The following is a 26,209-nucleotide window of genomic DNA, read 5'->3' as shown; positions in this document are numbered from 1 at the left end:
TTAACCAATTTTATGTGATTTTTATTTCATTTCATTTGCTATAACAAAATTGGGTGTGTGTGGGAAAATTTAGATTTGGAATAAACTAGTCATCTTGGATTTATAATTTTTGTGAGAATGACATTCAATTAGATACATGAGGGAACCAATATTTTAGCAAAATAATCAGTTTCTATGTAGATTCAATATATGCTAGTGGATTAATTAGATGTTTCTTTTACATGATATTATAATATTGGGATTTTAATTAATCTAATCTATAGTTTGATTTAAGCCTAATGAATTATTGAAAGGATGAATTCTTTTCATCCTTTCTATTGTTAGTATTACGATAGTAAATGTAAATTTGACATTGGGTCTTTTTCTCTACACTTTCATTATAATGATACTAGATCCATAAGTTCTTGAGCATGTGGATGGATTTGCATGTAAGGTAATCCACACCATAACCAAGTGTTTTTTTATTTCATTTTTTGTAGGAATGCAAGAGTTACAACATTGGAAGGAGAAGTTTCCTAATGGAGTTTGGGGAAGCTAAGAGATGGTGGGTGGAGTAGGTGTTCTTTTTGTGATAGGAGTACTATACAACAGCTACCTGAACATTACCTTATCAAGACCATAGTCAACTTAACTTGGCATGTGTTGTGTGGCTTGCATTAAATTGGCTAGTTGACATAAAATAAATTAATAAGAGTGACCATAAGATTGGTTAGAAGTGGAATAACAATGTGAGTACAACAGAGATGAAGATAAAGTTGGAGAGGCAGAGACAAAGTACAACCTATCATTCCAGTACATTTATATGGGATATGGAAATATTTCAAAAATGTGGAGTATGGCATATGAGAACCTTGACATTATAAAATCATTTGTATTTAGATATGGTTTAAATGTGTAAGGTTATGAAATAGTCCATATTATATAAAAGTTACATGTAATTGTGTAATATTGTAAAATATGAATTTTGCAATGTTGCACCAGAAAATCAAAATATGTAAAATGAACAATCATATAACAAAAGTGCCATGTATTCAAGGAGTCTTGGAATCCAAAGAGTTGTGTAATGTTATAAGGAGTTGCAAATTGATTGTGAAAAGGGGAATGACAAATGAGAATAAAATTCAACTCATGTGAAACCTATGGATGTCAGTAGTTCATATGTATTATATTTGGTATTTAATTTTAGAATGGAATAAATTTACAAATCTTCAGTTTCAATCTTAAGATATTTTTATATTTGGTGTATTATTGAATATGAAAAACTTATGAAATGATGAGAGGGGGAGGGGGTGAATCAATATTTAAAAAATTTAAAAGTAAATGGAACGAAATGAACATAAAGGAAACAAAGACATAGGGATTTATCTCATGGAAACCGTCTTGGGTAAAATCCATGATATCACTAACTTCTAAAAATGTGGGCTCCAACCAAATACATCCAAGGCTCCAACCTTCTAAATAAAAAGGAGGCTTTAACCTTATCAGACCAAGGCAACTATCTCTAAAGGCCACAACCTCCAACTAACTAATGAAGCAACAATGTTACAACCCATTTAAATCTTGTTTTATCATAATAAAGTGATAAAATATTGAAGAAAAGAAAATAGATGTAGAAACATAACCATTCTCACATAAATGAGTTCACATGTGCAATGAAAACTTCTTGTATCACACCTCACCACACAAATGATGTGCTCTTCACACTATTACAATAGATCTCCTTCCTTCTTGAAAATATATCTATCCCATCATGTGTGTAATCCCTTATTTACACCCTATATTCAACTCATCCAAACAACTGACATCACTTCAAAATGAATCCCCAAAAATATATGGTCTCTGGTCTACAAAAGACTTGAACTCATCCTACACCCCCTATCCACATTCTCTTGTCACTTATAAAAAATGATGATTTGCACTTCAAAAATCTCCTAAGACTCCTCTTTGAGGTGCTTTCATCCCATTGTCTCTTCTAACAGTTACATTTTTTTAGTCATTATTATCAATAACAAGTTTAGAACAAAAGAACTCATCACATGACCAATGTCCAATCACTAACATTCATTTTCTAGAATAACTAATGCTTCTCCAAATAGCTTCCCCTAATGTGCATATATTTTATCTGTTCTAGGAAATTGAAAATTTAATGTTGTGTATCCAGATAATCATCACTTTTGGCATGTAGTATGTAGAAGCCTAAACACTACAAATGGAAGCACCTGGTAAACATGTAAATTCAAAGAAATAAACTACTAAGGAACCTAGGTTTCCATGGAACCATTTTTTGTGGACTAAGCTTTCTCTTGTGGATGAAACATGTCCCTACAGAAAACCTCATATCCCTTGGATGAAACACTTCCTCATGGAAAACCATTCTCCTATGAACAACATTCTCCCATCGAGATATAGGAGGATGATTATTTTCTCATCAACTACCATTCTCTCATGGAGACATAGGCAGATGACCATTTTCCCATGGAATACCATTCTCCCATGGAGACACAAGAAAATTTCCATTTTCTCATGGATTACCATTCTCTTGTGGAGACATAAGTGGATGACCATTTTCTAGTGGAGACATAAGAAGATGACCATTTTCCCATGGAGACATAGGCATATAACTATTTTCCCACAGATTACCATTCTCTTGTAGAGACACAAGAGGATGACCATTTTCCCATGGAGACACATGAAAATGAGCATTTTCCTATGGAGACATAGGTGGATGACCATTTTCCCATGGACTGCCATTCTCCTGTAAAGACACAAGTGGATGACCATTTTCCCATGAAGACACAAGTGGACGACCAACTTCCCATGGACTACCATTTTACCATGGAGACAAGTCACTTGACCAAGAAGAAAATGAAAAATACTAATAATCTCCCTTATTTCTTATTGATGGAAAACCATATTGATACCACAATATTTCTAAAAATGAGTTAATGGAACCCATATTAATACTACAATATTCTTGAAATTGAGTTATCCTAAAGCTGAACATACAACTCCCCCTTTGACATTAATGATCATCAGATATAGAAATGAAATTCCCCCCTAAACTTATGTCATTAAATGATGTAGAAGAACACTCATCTTGTTTTAAAGATACTCAAAGTGCTCTTGGGATAATATCTTTGTAAAAATGTCAGCTACTTGTTCCTTTGAACAAACATATTCTAATTTGATCATGTTGTTAGAAACTTTCTCTTTCAGATAGTGATACTTAATAGGAATGTTCTGGCATGTGATTTCATAAAAATATTATTATAAATATCAATGATGCTCATATTATCACAATATATGCTAATGGGACTGTCAAACTAAACCTTGTAATCAATCAAGGTGTTTTGCATCCAAATTACTTGAGTGCAACATGAAATTGCTGCAATATACTCAGCTTCAACATTAGATAAGGAAATCCAAGATTATTTCTTGCCAAGCCATGAAACCAAATAGCTACATAGAAATTAAATGCAACCACTTGTGCTCTTCTTGGCATCCACTGAGCCACCCCATTTTGAATCTATATAGGGTCTAAGATATAAATTAGAACTCTTAGGAAACTAGAGACCATACTTAATAGCTCCTTTTAAGTATTAAAAAATCCTGTAGACACCATTAACATGAGTTTATTTTGGTGATGTTTGAAACCTTGCAACATAACCAACATCCTATATAATATTAGCTCTAGGGGTTTTAATAAATAATAGACCACCTACTATTGACATGTAGAATGTTTGATTAACAAAGGGGGACACATCATCCTTAGTTTTCATCCGATTTACATAGGAGTGCTGACTAGATTGCAATTCTCCATTTTAAATCTTTTAAGAAACCCTTTAACATATTTTTCTTGTGAAATAAAAATGCATTAATTGTTTTCCTAATTTGCGACCCAAGAGAATAAGACAACTCCCCCATTTTAGAAATTTCAAATTGACATTTCATGCAACCAAAAAAATCCTTGTTTATTTTGAGGCTATCACTACAAAAAATAGAGCATCAACATTAAAAACAACTATAAGCATACCATTATCATCTACCTTAACATATAGGTTACTATCCACATATCCCTTTTCGAAACCTTGCTATTGTAGATAATTATCCAACTTGTCATACTAAGCTCCAAGAGCTTGTTTTAAACCACATAGTGCCTTTCTTATGTTGATCTCAGATTGGTTTTGACAATTGAGTGTTAACACACTTAAGATATTTACTAAGTTCATGTCAAGCTAGTGATACATGTTGAGTATAATATGTTTAGATGCCAAGTTGAAATGAGTGCCGAGTCACTCAAGTGCCAAGAAGATAGACCATGTCAAGTGGTTCAAGTGCTGAGTAAGTAGTTGATGTTGAGCAATTTAGGTTCTGAGCCAGAAACAAAACTATAGTATGTGTCGAGCATCAATATTATCAAATGTTGAGTAATACAAATTAGATCTAGTTTCTTGTGATGGCACAAAGAACTATGTAAACCATTTTTATGTCGACTTATGGATAAATCTTGAAGCTTTGAAGATAAGGATGAATCTATTTGGATTCCCTATGCAATCAACATGCAACCAATTAAAAAATTGGAAGGGATTAAGAGGTAAAATGAATGAATCTTAGCCATAGATTCATACCTATCCCTAAGCCACCAAAGTCTTTATAAGGAAGACAAAGCCCCATAATTCAGTATGTATGTATGAATGAAGGTATGCATGTGAGTGAAGAGTAGAAGAAAAGAAAGGCATGAATTGATAAAAAAAAATTCAAGGTGACTTAGTAGAGTGAAAGAATTGCATAATTAGTTTGTAGAATAGAGGATTGAAGACATAGCATTGGCAAATTAGATTAGAAAGGATTAAGATGGACAAAATGGTGATATGAAACCAAGTTAAAGTTGTAAGTCATTAGATAAAAAATTCTACTATTACTTTCTAACAACTGTATCAACATAGTGAAATCCTTTAGACTAAGGTTGAATTAATAGTCATTATAAAATCCTTTAATAACATGACATTCCAAGTGAGTTTTCTTAAGTCCTTTAACTTGACACACTTCTAATAGGGTGTTAAAATCCTTTAACAGGGTGAGATTTAATGGTCTCTTGCAAGCCTTTCACAAGGCAGATCATGTTTTATGGTCAACTTATTGTAACCCTAACATGTGACACTTTATTGCTGTAGTAGTGAAGAATTACGGGTGTCATCCTCACCCCAGTTTTACATTCTCATATGGAGGGTTTTTGGGTAATCATTTTAGGTGTTAAGTGTGTGTATGCTTATATGTCATGATGCATTTTCTTTACATTTCATTTTAGTTTATTACATGCATTTAATGAATGGTATAAGAATTTTAAGTGCTGAAGTTTGAACTTCTGATTCACCCCCCCTCTTAGAAGTGTATGTTTCCCATTTGCAATTCCAACAATTGGTATCAGAGATAAGTTCTTAGGAGGAGAATCTTTACATCTTCAAGAAAAGATCTTGAAATGGAAGTCTACAAGTTGGGAAAGACCATTAAAAACTAGGAGATTGAGATACATCTCATACTACAACAATTGAATGAAGCCAGAGATGATTTGAAGAGTTTCTTGAAGAGAAGAAAAGAGATTGCTATAGTAGAAAATGACACACAATACAAAGAAATTGACACCAAAAAGTTACTTGCAGATGGTAACTTTAGTGAATTTGATGTAGTAATTACATAATTGATGGAGAAGAATAGAGCACAAGCTGAAGAGATCAGAAATCTCAAGTTGGAACAAGAATCACAAGCTATACTGCTATGTGAGGTGACTAAACAAAAGAAGAAAGCTATAGAAGATAAGGCCATGATTGAAGAAGAAAAAATAATTTTGGCAAATAGATTGGAGGAGAAGTTAGTAGAGCTATCCAGGATCTCAAACATGCAATTGGACACCATAAGCCAAATGATGAATGCTCATCATGAGTTGAATTTTAAGGACATTGAAATAACCACACTAAAGTTGTAGAATGAAAAACTACAGAATGACCTGAAAAGAGAAAAGAAATTTCCTAAAAGTTTCAACAAGCCAAATGAAGCCATCAAGTACTTTAAGAAACTACTAAAATCCCCTAGATCTAGTAGAGATACATTAAGATTGGGCTACATAAGCACTAAAGAAGGAGAATCATCCAAAGCTACCAAGGAAAGTAATAATAAAGGTAAGAACTCTAAATCTAATTGTCATCATTGTGGTAAGAAAGGACATACAACTAATGTTTGTAGGAGTAAGAATGCAAGTCAGAATGTTAAGCCAAAGAATATGACTCATTGTCACAAGTGCAACAAACAAGGTCATCAGGCACATGAATGCAGAACCAGAACCATGCATGCACCAAAATTTGAAGAACACTGCTACAATTTTCAGGAGTATGGACACATAGCCTTTGAATGTAGATCTAAGTCCACATGGTCATCAAGCAAGCTAACAAAGGTAAGAAGCTATGAAATTCCTATAACTAGGATTACAAGACAAGATATAGTTGTCGCTATTGTCAAGAATATGGACATATCCCTAAGAATTGCATTAGAACATACTTTAGTGGTAACTACAAGATATGGTTGAGTTAAACCACATGTTTTTGTTGTCACAAGACTGGTCACATTAGTAAACATTGTCCAACTAGGTCTAAGACACCAAGTTTTGCATTTGACAAAGGTAAAGACAAGACAAATGTTGAGCACATTAGGAATGAAATAAACAAGACATGGAAGAAGAAATATGTTGGGAGTACATCAAATGGAGAAGGGATCACTTCACCCAATGGGTCAAGTGATCATGCCTCATCAAACTAAGAAAAAGGAGGTATGTGGCACTAATATTTAAAATGTTTTATCATACATCAGTTCCAAGAAATATTAGTACTCAAAAAGATAGATTAGCATGAATAAAGATGCAAGATAATGAGGAAAGTACAAAGCCAAATCTTCAAGTTCTCACATTTTTTCCAAGTATGGAAGGTCCACTTTAGATGCTAAGTAAATAATAGAGTGTGCCAAGCTGAAAATCAAAGTTAGTTGGAGCCGAGTCAGTAGTAGCTGCCAAGTGGAGGTAAAATCAATGGTGCCTAGTGAAATAGAAATCACATTGAACTCGAGTTTTATAGCTGTACATAACTAAGCAAAAATTGTAGAGTTCTTAAGAGTATATGGTTGATTTTCACCTATTTTTTGTCATTACAAACTCAAGCAAGAGTGAGTAGAGTGAAGAAGTGATCTACAAACTAGTTCAAAGAATTTGTACAAATCATAACAAAGATCAAGCACCAGTTCATCAATTTTAAAGGTATTCTTCATTTTTTGAGCTATGTAGTTTTATACTTGTTAAACCCTAGTTTTATAGAATGGCTTCTAGTTCAAGAACTATGCAAGAGAAAGAGGCTTTTGAAGTTTAGTTAGTCAGCAATGACATTAAACAACTAGATTATAAGGCTATACTAGAAGTTGCCTATAAAAATGACATAGCAAAAGCGTTATCCATGATCTTGCCTAAGGTTATAATGGCTCAAGATGTGAGGAAGTACTATAATGACAAAGTAGGAGCCATTGGAGATATGGAAAAAAGATAGGGATATGAAAAACTATGTGAAAATAGAGTCTTGAAGGAGGAATTAAAGGAGAAAAAGAAAAAGAAGATACCAATATGGAGGAGACACAAAAAGATGAAATGGCCATAGATGATAAGAAAGAAGAAGAAAAAAATGAGGAAGACACACAAATGCCAGCCATGAGTCCTCCACATGATATAAGTACACTTGCAAAAACCATAACTGTAAAGGATGTTCCTGACAAATCACCTTAGAACATTAATCCATTAACTACAGAGGATCTAAAGAAAATCCTTGACCAATCCACACTACAAGCCAGTTTGTGTAAGAATCTTGTATTGGTCAGTGTTGAAGAGCTTCAAAAGGTAGTAGTCAGTATAATAAGGGATGAGGTGAATCCATAAGAACCACCTTCTACCATCCCTTCAGCTACTAGTGCTCAACCTCTAGTGTAAACATCAAATGATATATCTACAAAGGTTGACACTACTAAAAAAGTTGACATGGTTGAATAACAAACTCAGGCTACTCAAGAAGAGAAGGCTTTAGAAGCACAAATAGGATAGATAGAGGTATCTATACTTGAAACACAAACACAAGGAGAAGGTTAGATATTAATAATTGATCAAGGCAGAATTAAAGAAAAGGACATACCAAAGGAGAAGGAGCAAGAAGTCATACAAATATTGGTAAATTTACCAACATTTGGCACTCCAAAAAAAGTCCTTCAAAGGCTAAGACCTGATGCAATACCACTATAGATTTCAGCACTAGGCTCCAGCTCATCCAAGGTTGCCAAGGTATTTCATTATGGAGATGCAATTTCAGATGAAAAAAAAGTGATACCAAAATATGACTATGCAACCATGACACTTGAGAAAATATGCATAATGCAAGAAGCCTTAGAAAAGAAGAAACAATAGGAAATACTCAAAAAAGAGTACAAAAAAAGGCAAGCATTACAAGATAATAAAGACATTTTTTAGATGCTTTTAGCTTGTAAACACCTGATGAATCTAAGCCAATATTAGAACAATTATCATAAATTGTGGAACAAGTGAATAATGAAGACCAGGAAGCCAATGCAAAATTAATGGAATGGTCTAAAAGGAAATTCCAAGGGAAAGTTAATGAAAAAATATTAGTTGATATAGCACTCTCACAAGTTAAATTGGCCACAAAAATTGAGGAAGTGAAGAAGGTACTTGAGGACATATTCTCATTGTACACAAAATTGTGTGATCCTACACTCTTCACATAGGAAATAGGCCATAAGTTTCTTAGTCTGGAGAAAAAATTGAAACTATCAGGTATGAAATTACCTAAGAATCCAACTCAAAGTGAGAAGCATTTCCATTCATTGATTCAAACACAAAGTCAACTAGCTTTGTTAACAATAGCAGAGGCTAATATAAGATCCAAGTTGACTAACATTCAAGCCTCCCTTACCCCTCACATGGAGATACTCCAAAAAGAACTAGGCTATGTGAAAACCTTGATGAAGAAAGATCCAAATCTTTCAACATTAGATGGACTAGTTCACATTGTAGTAGAGATAGCCATTCAAATAAAATCATTAGATGTTGCATTAGATAGCTAGGATGCTATTCTGAATATTATAATGGAAGTCCACAAAAAATTTTTGGAAAATACACAATAAGTGTATAGAACCTTTGACATAAGTGTCAAAAACAGGGAGATAAAGAGTAAATGGGGAGATACATATGCAAGGGGGAGATAAAAGATAAAGTGTAAGAGGGAGATAACCCCAAGGGGGAGATCACACAAAAGGGGGAGAAAATAGCAAAAGAACATAAATAGATTTTATATTAGATAAAGAGTATCAATCAGTATTTTTGAAGCCAAAGAGTATCAGCAAAAGAAAAATCTATGGAGAATAGATTTTGGATAAAGAACAGGCACATTAACTTAGGGGGATTTACAAAATTTTGAGGTCTATAATTCTATTATAAAATTTTGAATTTTTTTTGAAGTTTTGTGTATATATTGAGCTATGAATGTATTATACTTGAGGAGATTAGATCTGTTATATATAGTTAAGTGTTTTTGACACTCATGTCAAATGGGGAAATTGTTAATCTTAGATTAGTTTTGATAATTGAGTGTCAACACACTTAAGATATCTACTAAGTTTATGTCAAGCTAGTGATACATGCCGAGTATAATATGTATAGATGTCAAGTTGAAATGAGTGCCAAGTCAATCAAGTGCCAAGTAGATAGACCATGCCAAGTGATTCAAGTGTTGAGTAAGTAGTTGATGCCAAGAAATTCAGGTACTGAGCTAGAAACATAACTACAGTATGTGCCAAGCATCAGTATTATCAAGTGCCAATTAACACAGATTAGATCTAGTTATTTGTGATGGCACAAACAACTATGTAAACCATTTTTATGCCAAATTATGGATAAATATTGAAGCTTTGAAGATAAGGATGAATCTATTTGGATTACCTATGCAATTAACATGCAACCAATCAAAAAATTGTAAGGGATTAAGTAGCAAAATGAATAAATCTCAGCCATAGATTCATACCTAACCCTAAGCCACCAAAGTCTTTATAAGGAAAACAAAGCCCCATAATTCAATATGTATGTATGAATGAAGGTATGAACATGAGCAAAGAGTAGAAGAAAAAAAGGGGTGAATTGATTAGAAAATATTCAATGTGACTTAGCAAAGTGAAAGAATTTTAGAATTCGTTTACAAAATAGAAGATCAAAGACTCAACATTGGAAAATTAGATCAAAAAAGATTAAGAAAAATAGAATGGTGATTAGAAACCAACAAGTTAAAGTATAAGTCATTAGATCAAACATTCTACTATTACTTTCTAACAACTACATCAATAGAGTGAAATCCTTTAGACTAAGGTTGACTTAACAATCATTGTAAAATCATTTAATAAGGTGACATTCCAAGTGAGTGTTCTTAAGTCCTTTAACTAGGCACACTTCTAATTGAGTGTTAAAATCTTTTAATAGGGTGAGATTTAATAGTCTCTTGTAAGAATTTAACAAGGTAGGCCTTTCACAGGGCAGATCATGTTTTATGGTCAACTTATTGTAACCCTAATAGGTGACACTTTATTTCTTCTGTAGTGAAGAATTGTGGGTGTCATCCCCACCCTAGTTTTACCTTCTCATTTGGAGGGTTTCTAGGTAATAATATCACATGTCAAGTGTGTGTATACTTATATGTTTTGATGCATTTTATTTACATTTCATTTCATTTTATTACATGCATTTAATGAATGGTATAAGAATTTTAAGTGCTAAAGTTTGAACTTCTGATTCACACCCCCCTCAAAAGTGTATGTTTCCCATTTGTAATTCCAAAACCTTAGCTTGCATACATAGTCTAGATTATTAGTTAACATAAAACATTCTAGCTATTTGACATAAACTTCTTCATATAAATCATCATTTAGGAAAGTAGATTTAACATACATTTGACATGCTTTAAAACCTTTAACAGATGCAAAATCTAGAAACATTATAATGGCTTCCATACTAGCTATAAGTGAAAAGGTCTCACCAAAATCAATACCTTCAAATTGTGAATATCCTTTGTAAACCATGCATGCCTTATTTCTTATGTTTTTACCTTTTTCATTTACCTTGTTATGAAATACCCATTTTGTTCCTAACACATTCTTTTCCTTGTATCTAGGCACAAGCTCCCAAGTGTTTCTCTTGTAAATATTCTCTAACTCTTCCTTTATGATTGTTATCCAATTCTCATCCTTGGATGCATCTTCATAGCATTTAGGCTCATACAAATACATTAATGAAAAATCATGACCCTCAAAGTAATTTATATCTCTTGCAGTAGATCTTGATCTCCTTTTAGCTATTACTTGATCTATGAGATGATTCTTTTGAACAAACTTAGGAGTTTTAAAATAATAGGAATCATCAATTTCATCTTAAGTATCATGCTTCAAATGCCCATGTGAGGTTTCAATTTCATCATGTGAAGAACTATCACTTGCACTCAATGATTGATTCTATTTTTTTTGGCATTTTCACCATCTTTTCGTGTTTTTCTAGCTTGTATGAGTTGAGATGAAGAAGGTATATCAGTGATAGTTTGAAAATTTACTTCACTATGACTATCCTTTCTCACTAGAAATGTTAGTGACTTCATGAATTTTAACATTAGTACTTTCAACAATTTTATGCAACCTTTTTTTGTAACATTTAAACACCTTACTCTTTGAGGAGTAGCCAAGAAAGATCCCTTCATCAGCTCTAGAATCAAACTTACCCAAGTTATCTTCATCTCTTCTAATATAAAATGGAATACTAATTTTTTTAAAGTACTTGATTTTTTGTTCCTAGTTTACCTTTCCAAATTTAATATGGAGTCTTATTGAGCTTGGATCTCAACAAGGTCCCATTCTAAATATACACAAGTGTATTCTCTCTAAAAGGTATTAATCACTTTTCTTTTATTCATTAAGAAACACTCTATTTCTTGGACTGTTCTATTTTTTCTTTGAACAAAATCATTTTGTTGTGGTGTTATTCGGGCTAAAACCCATCTTCTAATACCATTAAGTTCACAAAAGCTTATTAAATCATTAGAAATGAACTCCACCATTATCATAATGAAAAAAAAAGATTTTTAAATCAATTTCATTTTCAACTAGAGCTTTAAAGGCTTTGAATTTATCTAATGCTTCTGATTCTTCTTTTAGAGATGTAACCTATGCTATGTGAGTATAATCATCAATCAACAACATAAAGTATTTCTCATATTGAAGGCTTGCTATTCTAGTTGGTCCACAAAGATTTGTGTGCACTAGCTCAAGTGTCTTAGAGTTGGTATATTCTTTTGGTTTGAAGGAAACTCTAGTATGCTTCTCTTCTTGATGACTCTTGTAAAAAATATTAACTAGCTTTTCTATCTTTGGAAAGTCTCTTACAATCTTCTTCTTACTCATCTTGACCATATTGTCAAAGTCGATGTGCCCAAGATGCTTGTGCCAAAGGCAAGCATCATCCATTATACTTAGACAATTTTTTTTAGCATTAGAGTCCTTAATAATTTAGATATTGTTAGCTTCCCTAGTTGCATTTGCAATGACATCTTTCTCTTTCTTAATAGTGCAAGAGTTTTAATCAAAATGAAGATCATATCCTTGATCACATAGCTGACTCACACTTAACAGATTATGTTTCATCCCTATTAATAGAGAACATTTTCTACAATAATTTGACTATTATTCAACAACATATTACCTATACCAGTAACCCTAGGAGAGGAACTACCAAAAAATCTTACTTTTCCACTCTTCATGAGTTTAATGGTTCATGAAACCTAATTAAATCACCCATCATATGTCTTGAACAACCACTATCAATAGTCCATATATCCTTTTCATTTTTAGCTTGAAGAACATTTATGACAACTAGAGCCTTGAGGTAAGGCTCTTGATTCTTCTTCTTCCATACCTTAACAATCCTTGGCATGTTTTTGGTTTCAACCTTAGAGAGTGAGTTTACTATTTATTTTTGTAGAACCATGAAGTATGGCCAAACATGTTATAGTTATATCATATTAAATTAAATATTTTAAATGAATTTAAACCATTCCTTTCAAAACTATAAAAATTTCTCCTAAGACCAACCTTGCAATCCATAGCTTTATGACAAAAGTAATTACATGAGAAAAAATGCCAATAGATTTTTTTCTTTCCACCTTAATGGCTTGATTTTGTTGAGTAGAAATATGATATTCACCATTAGAGTCTATATTCTCCTTTCCTTTTAATGAAGAGTTTTCAACTTCATCCCAACCAATTCCCTTATTGTCAAGCATTGGTCTTTGAGAGGAAAGAATGTCATCCAAAGACATGTTGTTGATGTTTAAGAATTCAAAACTAGATAAGGTATTAGATTTACCAATATTTATAAATGGGACAATCTTAGCTTTAGGCTTGGCTATGTTATCTTTTTTTAGCTAAATCTAGTTCTCAAGAATTTCACAAATTATCTTGGCTTCCTCATTTTGAATTTTTAGATTAGTAAAAAACTTTTTAGATTCATTAAGAGCCATACAAATCTTGATCTTTTCTTCACTCTCAACTTGTAGCAGATCAACAAGATTCAAATTTTTTTTATTGAATCTTTTTATTTCAGCCAAGGCAATAACTAGTTAAAGCTCTAGGTTAGATCCATCATCATCCATATCTACATCTTCAAGAAACTCTTGTTCTTCAAGATGAGCATCTTCCATAGCTATATGAGCCATATCCTATTGAATATCCATGACAAACAAATTATGTACTTTCTCACAAACTTCTTGAGCTGAATTGAGAAGAAGATATTTGTTACTCAAGGAATCAACAAAGCATCTCAATAGCACTCATTGGTTTTGCATTTGCTAACACTCTTTTTTCAGAACTAGGAGGATTGATAGGGGGAACATATTTAGTTGTGAATCTTTCCAAACATCTAACTCAAGATCTTTGATATAGATCATCATTCTAAAATGCCAAATAGTAAAGTTTAAACCATCAAACTTAGGAACTCCATAATATTCATGTGCTTTTAGGTTCCTCCTCACTGGTGGAAAATTTTTTAGTCATCTTTTTGATATAGAACCCTTTTTGATATATCACCTTTCCAATGTCATTTAGGAAATCTTCTTATTCTCCTAGCCTTTTTGTTCTTTTCCTCTTGGTTTTCATATTCTCTACCAAAAGGATATTTGAAAAAAAGTGGTCATGTTTCCCAGAGCTAAAATACTTTAGAAGGATCTAACATTTTCTCTTACTAAGACTATTTTTCAGCTTCCTCACAAGATCTACAATTTCATCATTTGAGCCTTCACCTAAACTTTCACCTTATTTCTTTTATTTTTCCTTACTTGTGTTAGAGGCTTTGAATGCCATCTCACTTTTGGAGGTTCCTTCAACATTTGTTCTCATCTCAGAGATAGTTAAAATACCATGCAACTTATCAATGGTGAGAGTATTCAAATTAGACATTTCTTCAATAACATATACCTTAGCATTAAATTTTATAGTAAGAGAGAGAAGAATCTTTTGAACCACTATTTTCTCAACAATATTTTCTCCCGAGCCTTTCAATGCATTTACAACTTCATCAAATTGAAGAAAATATAGAACAATACTCTCATCTTCTTTCATACGAAGCCTTTAAAAAAAAAACCTATGTGTTTGAATCTTGGCATCAAGGTATTTTTTAGTGGATAATTTTAGAAAATTTTGGCTGGTCATTTGGCTAATAATTTAAGATTTAATGAAACCTAAATTGCCATATTTTTATAATTTTAGCTTTAAAATATATAAAATCCCTCAATAATTTATTTTATTAAAAAATTTATGTTCAAACATTCACCATAATATTTGATATATGATTAGATTTGATTCACCTAAATATTATATATTATTGGAGAAATTAAAATTAATTCACCCATAATTATCATTATTATTAGTTACTTAAGGATATATCACCAATATTTAGTTTTCAATATTGATTTAAAATATACTGTAATGATCCTCTAATAATTCATTAGTTAAAAAATATTCAATTTTCATTTGTAATATTGTATGGTAATAAATGAAATTTCTATTATTATTGAGATTCACTAATATTTTTCTATACAAAAATTATGATTCAAAACTAATCGCTAATATAAATAATATTTAAAAAAAAAAAAAAGAAAGATTCATGAATAGAAATAAACTTTTATTTTTCAAAATAATGAAAGATTCACTAATATTTTATATCATTTTTTGGAGCAGGGTTTCTTAAAGATTACCCTGCTTGGCATTCCTAACTTTGACATCTCCTTGATAGGCATTGAATAACTTGTCCCATACTTCTTTGGCTAAGGTGCAATGCATGAATTTCACAAATTTAGTTTCAGTTAGTCTATATAATAAAGCATTCATGACCTTAGCATTGTTCTCAAATTCCTTTCTATCATTAGGATTAGTGGGTAGTTGAGTTGGAATGGTGTAGCCATTGATCATACTAAGATAAACATCACAACCTAAAGACATAATATATGTTTTCATGCGTACAACCCAAATGGCATATTGGTTCCATCAAATAAGGGTGCACAATTTGTGGCAAGACCTTATAAAGAACTCATGGAGACACAAGACATATCTACTCTTAGAATTTTATGCTTCAAAGGAGAGATTTGACTTTGATACCAATTGAAAAAACTTAAGAAATGCTAAGAGGGGGAGGGGGTGAATTGATATCTCAAAAATTTAGAAGTAAACACAATTTAATGAACACAAAGGAAATAAAGACACATGGATTTATCTCATGGAAACCCATTTGGATAAAAACCATGGTATCACTAGTCACTACAATGTAGGGTCCAACCCAGTACATCCAAGGCTCCAACCTTCTCAACAAAAAGAAAGATTAAACCTCATTAGACTAAGGCAAATACCTCTAAAGGCCACAACCTCCAACTAACTAATGAAGAAACAATATTACATCTAGTTTAAATCTTATTTTATCATAAAATGATAAAATGATGTAGACAATAATACATATAAAATAACACAACTATTCTCACATAAATGAGTTCACAAGTGCAACAGATAAAATTTCTGTATTAGACCTCACCACATAAATTATATGTTCTTTACACTATTGTAGTAGACCTCCTTCCTAAAAAATATGCCTATCCCACCTACACCATAATCCCTTGTTTACACCCTATATTTAACTCACCCAAGAAACCAACATCACTTTAGAATGAATCCCTAAAAATATGTGTTCTTTGGTCCATTAAAAAATTATAGTCATCCCACACTTGCTATCCATGTTCTCCAATCACTTATAAAAAAATCATGACACACAATTCAAAAATCTACCGAGATTCTTCTTCTAGGTGCCTTCATCCAATTTTCTCTTCAAACATTTACATTTTTGAGTTAATATTATCATTGATTATCACTAATGAGTTTAGGATAGAAGAATTCATCATGTGACCAATGTCTAATTGCTAACATTCATTTTCTAAAATAATTGATGCTTCTTCGAATAAATTCACCTAACATACATACATTTTATGTATTCTAAGAAACTAAGAGTATAACACTACATATCCAAATAATCATCACTTTCGTTGTGTGGTATGGAGAGGCCTGAGCACAATAGATAGAAACACTTGGAAAACATGCAAATTTGAAGAAAGAAACTACCAATTAACCCAAGCATTCATGGAATCATCTCCCATGGAATAATATTTCTCCCATGGAAAAAAAAATGTCCTTGTGGACAACCTTGTATGTCCTCAGATGAAATACTTCCCCATGGACAACCATTCTTTTCTAGACAATATTCTCTAGTAGAGACATTGTAAAAAAACCATTTTCCCATGGACCACCATTCTCCCATGGAGACACATGTGGTAACCATTTTCCCATGGACTACTATTCTCCCATGGAGACACAAGTATATGATCATTTTCTTGTGGAGGCATAGGTGGATGACCATTTTCTCATGGAGATACAGGTAGATGAGCATTTTCCCCTAGACTACTATTCTCCCATTGAGACACAAGTGAATCACCATTTTCATGTGGAGACAAAGGAAGATAACCATTTTATTTTGGACTACCATTATCTTGTGGGGACACAAGAGGATGACCTTTTTCCCATGGAGACATAGGTGAATAACCATTTTCCCATGGACTACCATTCTCTTGTGGAGACAAGTCACCCAATTAAGAAGAAACTGAAAAATACTAACATAATATACTGACATCTTATTTTATCATGTTTTTATTCTCCATAAGCTTCAAAGCATTTGGATTTCATAGTTCACTAGTTGTTAGAGTGAAATAATTTGTTCCTAACCTTGCATATTGCATTCATTTTAAAAATGGAGATTATTAGTTGTCTCGGTATTTAACATATTTGTAGTTGTAATTTTTTTTGGATAACCACTATTTTTTTTTAATTTGATTTATCATTGATTTTGAGAGTCATCACTATAAATTCATGAGAGTCAACTTGGCACATGTTAATTTTTTTTTTTACTTGCTTGAAGAATGTTGGTTCACATTCAGACACATTGATATAATGATCTAATGTGGGAAAAATATTACATTTCATATTATTGGCTCAAAACACCTTTAATCACTTTTATTGGATGGAATCATAGCACCCAATTTAGAGTTATTTCAATTCTAAATATTTCTTGCATATAATTATTCTACAAATACTTGCAACAAAAAATTTGGGTTCAATTTTTGATGAAAAGTTATTGCAACTCTAAGAGTTTTCTATCAAAAGTTTGATGAATCATTGACCAATTTTTTGTTACTAGATTTTTGTCAGACATTTTGATGAACCTGTTCATCAGAATTATGACATACGGGTTCATCAAAATTTTGACAAACCTTTTCAAAATAATATTTTAGTTTCAAATAATATTTTATTGAAATTCCAACAAACAAGTTCATTAAAATTTTGATGAACGCCATGCAAATTTTTTTGACAAGAATGTTGTATGTGCAATGAATTTTTTTATCCCATGTACAATATTCTCATTGGAACTATTACTAAATTTTAGTATTATTTTGGCATCTTGCTACAATTTGATAGATCTATACAAATTTTTAAAGTTTTAATAGGGTATATTCATACAATTTCAAAACTTTAAAGGTTTCAAATTTCAAGTACATGGGACATCATGAAAAAAAGAAAATGAAGAAACAAAGAAGAATAGGTTGCATCTTTTATTCATGAAAGGAATTGTTACATTTATGTTCAAGAGCATTACAAAAAAGAATCTTATAAATACACTTTTGGCATGAGTTCTTTCAATTTTACTTACAAATGAAAAGTATATAATCATCCCACACAAGCTATTATAAATATTAATGAAATACATGTACAAGGATAGAAGTCAAAATCAAAGACAAGGTTAAGACACATCATTGGTCAAGCATGATGACAAACTAAGGATGAGATGATAATTGATGAACTAGTCACATTGGCATTGTGAATTATAGTTAGCACAAGTATGTTGTCATTGATTGGAAGCTAGTCAAGGAATATACATCTCTTAAGTATTGGTAGATATCTTCACCCATATGTGCAAAAGAAAAAGACTAGGATAAATACTAATCCAATTAGCATGAGGAGTCATCACAATGACATGGCATAAAAAGTATGACATGAGTTCAAATTAAGTTTGAACTCTAATAAGAATGAAAAAATGCAAAAGGACATGTGAATTAAGGCAAGACCCACATTTTATTGACTATGCTACCAATCTAGACCCTACAACATAGGTGACATGAATCTCTCTTGAACCACTCAATAGTTTAAATTCAAAATTTGAATTCACTATTTTGAGTAGGATGATTATTTATGGTTTTTGACACCCATAGATAAGGAGTACATCACACATTTATAAGAAAAGAAAGGGGGAAGATAAATAGACAAGTGAATGTGTAAAGAAATTCAGAAAGGAAGGTTTTTTTGTGTAAATGAGATCATGAGTAGATGAAAAAAGACTTACATTTTATGGGGTAGTTGAGTATACTAAAGGATAGTAGAAGAAAGAAAGATAGAGTTATATGAAGGAGATCACTAAGTGTGCCCATAAAATAGAGGTAGATCTTAAATGTATTTACTATAGATCTACCAAGGAGAAAAGTGATATATATTTAGATCATATTTGATTTCTCTTTAACAACTGAAATCAAGTTGTAAGCTTCTAAAAAATCATGCTTTAGTTGTATGGATATGTTAAATCCTTTAACCAGGTGCCTCTTAGAAAGAAATCTAAATCCTTTAACAAGGTAACCTCAAGAGGTTGATTGTAATCCTAATAGATTACAATCATTCCTAATAGGATGTGTTCTCAGAAGGAACAAGTTGTAGCTCTTAACTAAGAAACCTATTATCAAAAGTAAATGACTAATGTGTATATTATCCCTAGTATAGTTTTCATCCTCTCATCAAGGGTTTCCACATACAATTTTTTTTCTCATTGATGAATTCTTTTGTATATGAGTTTGTATGCTTTTACTTTTCTACATTCATAATTGTGCAAGTTCTCAAGTGGCTCTTAATTAGTATATTTAAAGTGGTGAAGAGATTAATCAGTTTAGAAAATGTTACTAACTCACCCCCTCTTATTATTGATTGGGACTAACAAGTGGTATTAGAGCCTATAATTTCAAATTAGTAAGCCTTATAGCTTGAGGGAAGATCAATCAACGAACAATGAAGTAAAAACAATTATACAAGCAAGCACTTGACACCATATAAGACTTGAAAGAAAAGCTTGAGGAGTCCCTTGAGAAAATAAAGAAGCTTATGAAGAAATACACTGAGAATCATGAAATCATTGAGAAAATGGAAGAGTAGAGTGGATAAAATGGATTTGAAGAAACTATTTATGATCTCACAAATGACAACAAGAAGCTGAGCAAGTTAATTGCTAAGCTAATGAAAGAAATGGGAAAAGAATAAAAGATACTGAGTCAAGCATAGAAGGAGAAAAGTAATGCAATGAAAGCATTGGGAAAATATGAAAGATAACTAAGTGAAGTGATGAAAACCAAGAGAGAAGATGATCAAAATTCTTGACAAAAGGACCAATAGATTCAAAGGCCAATTAAGGAACTAAGAGGCACTAATGAAATAAATGAGAAACTAAGAAGGTTCAATGACAACTCCAATAAGGTAGATGAGAAAATCAAATACCAAAGGAGGAAAATGACACAAATGGTCTTGGATATGAAGGGGTAAACAAGAATGAAGGAGGAGAAGCATCTCAGAGACCAAACCAAGCAAGGATAAAGTAAAATATCATCTAAAGGTAAGAAGCCTAAAAAACCAACCTATCATTGCTTTGGTAAAATAGGTCATACCATAAACATATGTTAGTACAAAAGAGTTGCACCCAATGCACAATACACCCTCTATGGGAATTGCAACACCTATTTAAGGTATGACACTTTGATCAAGAGTGCATATCTCACACTCAAGAGAAAAGTTTTAATGGGTACTATTACTATTGTAACATGTACAGACACAAGGATGAGGTATGTAGATCGAGATTAAGGAAAAATAAACAATCCTAGAGGATGTCAAATACTGGCTAGAAGAACATAACCAACATGCCTTTGCATTGTACTTGTGAGAACAAAGGACATATGAGTGATAAATGGAAAATTGGAACCAATCAAAGAAATTACTTAGGACCCTGGAAAAGAATAGGCATGACTTGTTACTACTGCAACAAGACAATGCATATTGACAAAGATTACAGATCAAGGAAAGGAGCCCACATGAAGAAATTGGATACTAAAGGAAAGATCAAGATAGTAGACAAGGAGGAAGTCATAAAGGAAATCTACAACAAACTGAGCTAGTCCTAGCCTAAAAGGGGCTATGTTCTAAAGGACATACCATACACCGGTCCCCTATTCAAAATTGATAGAAGGAAACACATCACAAATATAAATAACCTATGTCAAGACATGAGAATATTGAGATTATGACTATTTCTCTATGAAACATATGCATTAATTTGAAAGGATGGGTATGTAAGAACTATATTTATCATTTCTCATTAGAAAAAACCTAGCGATAACTCAAAGTATATAAATAGTGTCATGCCCAAAATATGGGGCAAAAACACACAGATTTTTTTTTAAATTTTTTAAAGATTAATAAAACTACTATCTTGATATAGGGTTGACTACCACTTACATGTCACATAGGGTTTTCAAATGATCATTAATTTTTTTTCACAAGTTAGACTACAAATATGTCAAGAGATAGGTAGTTTCCCCTAATGATACCTTAACACTTGATTCTAGTTTATGATCCAATGTGTGGGAATAAATCATTATAATTAAACTTTTTTTTATTAAATAAATTATTTAAAATAAACCCAATACAGTTAATTAAAGGATCTAAACATTAATACTTTTTAAAGTCGTATGCTAATAACATACTAACTCATCCTTTAAAGTCAATCTAAAATTTTGCTATATTAATATTAATAATTTTAGTGTTATCAATCACATCCTAAATCCTAAACATTACTAATAATAATTATGCCTTCCATGAAAAAATAATATATATTTTAATTAAATTAAATTAATCCAAAATAATATATTATTTTTATTTACCTTCAATATTCCATACATAAACCAACAATACATTTAAATCTACTAAAACTAATAATGCTAAAGAACTTTTTTAAATCACTTACATTATCTAACATTTAACATATTCAAATATTAATATAAACAACTAATTATATTTAAATAATAAATTTTTAACATTAAAACCTACTAACAACAATAACTAAACTAAATTAATTCTTAAAATGACAAATCAACTTTAATTTAACCAATTCTCTTTACTTAACCTTTCTAACATTTAAAAAAAATATATCTAATTAAAATTACTTAAAGTTAAAACTGACTTTATAATTTAAATCTTACTAAATTCCTAATACCCTTAAAAAATAAATAACAAATACATAAAACAAATATTGTCCTAATTCTATCCTACCACCCACTCCTTCCTTGGTAAGCGCCCATGGCTTGGGGAAGTGGATCAGCCACTTGCCAAGTGTCTCATGGGGGATAGGTGAGCTAGGGAGTTAGGAGTGGGGTTAGGTTAGTAGGAGTTAGTTTAGGTTGTTTTAATTTAAAGGTTAGGATATGATTTAATTAGAGTATGTTACATTTTCTAGTTAGTTATAGTTATAGTTTAGTATTCTTTTTAATAGAATACATTGACGTTATTTGAATGTTAAAAAAATTATAATTTTGAAATGTTTAGATATGATGTTTTTAGATTAGGATTATATTTTAAAGGTTAGTATCTTGTGTTCTAGTTATTTATATCCACTTATTTAGGTGGTAAATGATGTTTTATTTTTTTGAATATTTAATTACTATTTTACAAATATATATATTTAATAAAAGTGGTAGATTAAGTATAGGTGATTAATGTAATACTAATTAGGTTGAAACCAAATTAAATAATGAATGATTAAATCCTACACAATTAGTTGTAATAAACCAATATGAAGTGTTAATGTGTTGCTAGGGAAGAACTATGTATGTATTTAACACACCTATAAGTTATTAACTTATAAAAAGATATATCTTGAAACATGTCAAACTAATTATGACTTAGGTATTTAGTCAAGCTCATCATTTTAACTATGACCCAAACAAAACCTAAGAATCTAATGCTTGCCCAAGTTATGATATCCCTCTCTAACTGAGATATCGACATGTGTTATGTTTAATCACCACTAGGTTTCTCTCTTTTCTCCTCAGAACTATTATAGGTGATTGGTATTAACATAGTAGATTTAATTAAATTTTAATTTTTTTTTTTGGTGTGTTTTTGCCTCGTATTTTGGGCATGACAAATAAGTTAAGAGGCGATTGATCAATTACCTTGAAAATAAGAGTTTTGTGCTTAAAAAATAAATAAGAAAACCTATCTGAGTAATTGAGCACCATCTCTACTACTAATGAGATCTCCAAAACCTGCAAAATTACATAAGATCAAACTTATAAAAATCAATTGATTCAAAAGGGAAGAAATGATAGACAAAATTCATAAGACTATGCTTGTTAGTGACAAAGAAATGCTAGAACCAACACATATGGTCACCTCGCTAAAAGTAGATGCAAGGAAATAGGTAGCAACACTATCCTAATTGTTTGCAAATGTTCTACTTGTATAAGATGTAAGTGTATACCTACATGCAAAAATTGACAAACTACAAGAAAATAAAGTCTATGAATCATTCTCCATATTTATAAAACATGGTAAAATGAAGAAGGAGAAATGACACCTATTGAATACTACTCTGCACCAAGTGATAGAGTTTCCTGACTTGATCCAAGACGATTTGGTAAGAATTGTATTGAGTAGAGTACATGGTAACTACATATGGCTTCATAAACATTATGAAATTACAAAGAGGGTTTTAATCAAGGTAATATGACTTGGTGAAATACGAGAAAAAGTAAATTTAGGCAAGGAAAAAATTGATGAAGTGGATAGAAAGACATGATCAAAGAAATAAGGACAAACACTAGCTATAGAAGAAATCCCTCACCATGAGATGAAATTTTCTAGAATAGAAATTGATTATAGGATTTTCTTCTCAAGAAAACTCAATAGCGTTCCCTATGGAGTAGTAGAAACATCTTAGTAGATCATCCATGAAGGTGCAACACTTAATTTAAGTAGATGGTTGCATGAGAAATTGATGATGAACCTAAAAAAGATCAAGGAAAACTCTAAGGTACATCATTTCAAATTTGGGGCTCTTCTAGTGTGTATATTCTTCTATTTAATGAGAGAAATTCCTAGATAAAGTCAAGTAATGTGGCTAATTGATAGGCCTATTTGTGAACAGATTTGTAAAGAATACATGATGTTAGTTAATGGTAAAGATGTCCAATTAAAATATATTTTGACAGATTTAGGGACATAATGAGAAAAAAGAAAGAGAACACATTTTATCCTAGTAGAAGAATACAAGAATTAAGTATGTTTCCTATTTATCACTAACCATTGCATCATACAAATATTGAAGCCCATAACTCATTGAATTACTATATTCTAGTATGAGGTAATAGAGGGAGATGAAAGATAAGTAAGAGAGATGATGCTGTATATGCTTGTTGATAACAAGCTACCTGTGCATGGTACCAACATAATGAGAAGAAGCACAACAACCAAAATTGAAAATGACAAGGAAGATAACATAAGAGAAGCCAAAAGAGAAAGCAAGAGGAATAAGGAAACCAATATCAAGACCACAATTCCTAAGAAATAGAAAGGTGGTGAAGGAGATAATATCCTAGGAACAAAAACTACCTCACTTGAACCAAAGTCAAGTGAAAAAGATGAAGATGAAAGAAGGGGTAAATGAGAAGCTTGCACCTTCGCAATAGAAAAAACCCAAGAATTGTAAAACTAGTAAGAAGAAGTAATCCTACTCCTCCACTTTTAATTGATGATATACTAAGTGATATTATGAATAATGGAAACTAAAACACCCTAAGGTTGTTAGAATGTAAAGTCCACCAATATAACTAATCAATTATGCAAGTATTATAACAATTATCAACCTTATTAATCCATAACCATATGAAAAATATAATGAGAAACCATAACAACATACTTATATACAATAATGCTAGATATGTTAACTAGGGAAACCCTTGATTAGAGGGAAAACCCCAGTGGGGATGGTACCCACAAGATGAAGTACTAATATAAATATTCCTTGTTAGAGGATGGACCCTGTTAGGAGTCAATAAAAAATATTTAGTACATATCAATCCTTGTTATTAGACTTTGAATCCTTGTTAGGAGATTCTAACCTTGTTAGGAGTTGTGCCAACCTTGTTAGGAGATGTAGAAGGAAGATGGACCCGCAGTCCAAACAACTTTAGGGAAAGAACATCAAAGTCATTGTCCAAGTGGTCTCTATATTATTCCTTATAGGATAATAGAAATTATTTGTAGTTGTACTTCCTCTTCCTCTATATTGTCAACCAGACTACTCTTCTTCTTTTGATCTCGATACTAGATCACCAACTTTGCATCCAATAATCCCTTGGATCACCAACTCACATTTATCAAATACTCTTCTCTTATTTGTACAATCTTAGTTACAATGCACACTTACAATCAAAGAAAATAATTTCCTTTGTACCACATCATCAAAAAAATTCCTTGAGGTAGGCAAGAGGATTTCCCAATTAATTATAATAGGACCGCATTAAGATAATTAATTATTTCACAATTACACAACACTGTCGGCTCACAATATTTACAACTTATAACATGTGTGAATCTAGACCATGTGAACTTAGTGATGTCACCAAAATATTGTCTACTATCATTGTACATATTTGCATATCATGATTCTATCTTTGTTAGGATATATAATCCAAACATCAAGAATTGCTTGTTAGGTACTCTGTCTACATGCTACTCTCTATAAATCAGGCATATCTTCTACATGTCTCCAACTTACTTCATGCATACTTAACCTCATCATCAAGACACAAAGTAGAATATGTTCTTAATCATTCTTGACCTAAACATCAATTCTCATCTATATGACCTTGATTTCTATCTGATAGTCTGCTAGTCTTTATAGAAACCATACTATGTTGTCATCAATAAAAAACACAGCCATAAATGCAACATGTTAATCATGCCAACAATCTCCAAATGCTCTAGAAATTCTTAGGATATTCCACCAAATGAATACCATCAACATTCATGCTAAAAATCTTTCCCTTTGGCATAAATGGCAACATAGATGAAAAACATCTAAGTTCCAAGAATACCACAACAACACTTTGTTGTTGCTATTGTTTTCTTCTTTTCAAATCCTCTTTATCAATCATATCTAAAATCCTCTGGAACACTTCTATATTCCACATCTTGTTCTTTAGGATAGACATCATTTTTTTTCACTAAACAAATCTCAACTTCTCCCCCATTCAATGTGTCTCTCATCGAAACCTTTATACATAGGAGATCTCAATCTCTACCCCATACATTCAATCTCTCCCCCATTCATACATACCCCCCCCAT

Source organism: Cupressus sempervirens, chromosome 11, assembly GCF_028749045.1.
Source record: "Cupressus sempervirens isolate cs-2001-9-10 chromosome 11, ASM2874904v1, whole genome shotgun sequence".
Classification (NCBI taxonomy): Eukaryota; Viridiplantae; Streptophyta; class Pinopsida; order Cupressales; family Cupressaceae; genus Cupressus; species Cupressus sempervirens.
The sequence above is the reverse complement of the archived record's forward strand: the minus strand, read 5'-3'. Positions refer to the sequence as shown.